Source organism: Manis pentadactyla, chromosome 13 (assembly GCF_030020395.1).
Source record: "Manis pentadactyla isolate mManPen7 chromosome 13, mManPen7.hap1, whole genome shotgun sequence".
Lineage (NCBI taxonomy): Eukaryota > Metazoa > Chordata > Mammalia > Pholidota > Manidae > Manis > Manis pentadactyla.
In genome coordinates, this window is record NC_080031.1 from 52,945,766 (window position 1) to 52,948,015 (window position 2,250).

The 2,250-nt window shown below is 48.8% G+C and overlaps 1 pseudogene; it reads left to right on the top strand.

Annotated features, from left to right (window-relative positions):
* Window positions 1-958, top strand: LOC118913223 (olfactory receptor 2T29-like; annotated as a pseudogene).
* The last annotated feature ends 1,292 nt before the right edge of the window (window positions 959-2,250 follow it).

Sequence of the window (2,250 nt, forward strand, 5' to 3'; positions counted from 1 at the left end):
ATGGAGGACACCACCTGGATGGCCAACCACTCAGGAAGGTCAGAGTTCATCCTGGTGGAAATCTTCAGTCAATCCCAACACCCAGCCTTCCTTGGTGTGGTCATTTTCATGGTTTTCCTGATGGCCTTGTCTGGAAACACCCTCCTGATCCTTCTGATATGCTCTGATGCAAGGCTCCACACCCCCACGTACTTTTTCATCAGCCTGTTGTCTCTCAGGGACGTGACATACATTTCTGTCACCGTGCCCAAGATGCTTGTGACCGGGTCATGGGTGTGAATACCATCTCAGCCCCCAGATGTGGGATGCAGATGTTCCTTTATTTGACACTGGCAGGTTCAGAGTGTTTCCTCCTGGCCGCCATGGCCTATGACCGCTATGCAGCCACCTGCCATCCTCTCCGTTACCCTGTCCTCATGACCCACAGGGTGTGTCTCCTCCTCGCATCTGGCTGTTGGCTCCTGGGATCAGTGGATGGCTTCATGGTCACATCTGTCACCATGACCCTCCCCTTCTGCAGATCCCGGGAGGTCCATCATTTCTTCTGTGAGGTCTCTGCTGTGATGAAGCTCTCCTGCTCAGACACTTCTCTATACAAGACACTCATGTACCTCTGCTGCGTCTTCATGCTGCTCATCCCTGTGGCCATCATTTCAAGCTCCTATGGTTTCATCCTCCTCACCATCCACAGGATGAACTCAGAAAAAGGCCGGAAGAAAGCCTTTGCCACCTTCTCCTCCCACATGACTGTGGTCACCATCTTCTATGGGGCTGCCGTCTACACCTACATGCTCCCCAGTTCCTACTATACCCCTGAGAAGGACATGGTGGTGTCTGTCTTTTACATCATACTCACTCCTGTGCTAAACCCTTTGATCTATAGTCTCAGAAATAAGGATGTCACAGGGGCTCTAAAGAAAATGTTGAATGTGGGACCTTTCAAGAAACCATAAAGTAGAAAAATTTAATACTGCTTTTCCTTTCTCTAAACATCATACATTTAGAATCTTAGGCCAACACTATACTTTAGATTTTTATAACATGATGCCTTCTCTATTTTTCATTACATCTTTTAAAAATTGCATCCATCTACTAGAAAATTTTGATTTTGAAAAATTTCTCCTGTCTTTCTTTCTCCTTTGTAACACTTTAAGATATATTGTGCAAGCATATTGTATTTGTTTTATTTTTACTGAAGTTAATAAATGCATTCTGAATCTATAGAAAGAAATATCCATACTGTCACAAGACACATAATAATATTATTTAGAAGAAAAACTCATGCAAAACTATGAAATTTATTTAAATTAGAAAGAGGAAAAGAGATGACATGAAAGAGAGGCAGTGTTAAAAGTTGGTGATTCTGGGTCAAAAATGTATGGGCTTCATACCATGCATACCTACATTACTTTTCTGTATATATAAAATTGTTCCACATAAACATTTAAAGTAGCACTGGGCTGCACTCCAGGAAGATGTGCAGCATTCTGGGAGGCCATGATCCTGTAACTTGTGGAGGAATGGCATCCTCCATCGGTCCCACTGAGATCCAAGTGGAGACCACACATTCAATGGTTTACCAGCAGTGAGCAGTGTGCCACAGATGCATGGGTCAAGGGAGCTCTTTCCAAGGATAAAGGGCAGGTGGATGGTGCCTCCCCAGCCACCCCTTAGCCATGCGGGCTGGGTATTCACAGGAACCTGCTCCGAGCACTCCATCTCCCTCCCTGCAGCTCAGCCACATGGCAGCCCTTCCTTGTGCCCCCGCCCTGCCCAGCCCACTCAGCCAGGCAGACTGCGGTGCCTGCAGGTAAAGGGAGGACACTTCCAGGCGCCCCTGGCCCTCCCTGAGTCCACATGGTGGGCGCGTGCATGAACCAGCCCTGTACTCTAGCTCCCTCACTGGAAGGACGCCCACAGCAGCTCCCTGCACTCCTGCCCTGTCCTGCCATCTTGGCCCAGCAGCTGCCTTTGCTGACAAGCAGGCAGAGGGTAGCTCTACCTATAGTTCATCCCAGCAGAAGTGCCTCAAGGCACCCAAAGGGCCCAGAGGCCTGCAGGCACCTCTGCTGACCCAGACCAACCACTGCTGACAGACAGGCAGAAAGGCAGCCCTGCCCATTGCCCACCAGCTGCACCCTAGGGCCACAACTTAAAGGAGAACTGGGCACTGAGAGTAAACTGTCTTCAGCTGCTGTGCACCAAGGATGCCTTCTTCATGAAGCCATTACCCTGCACACCAGGAAGCAT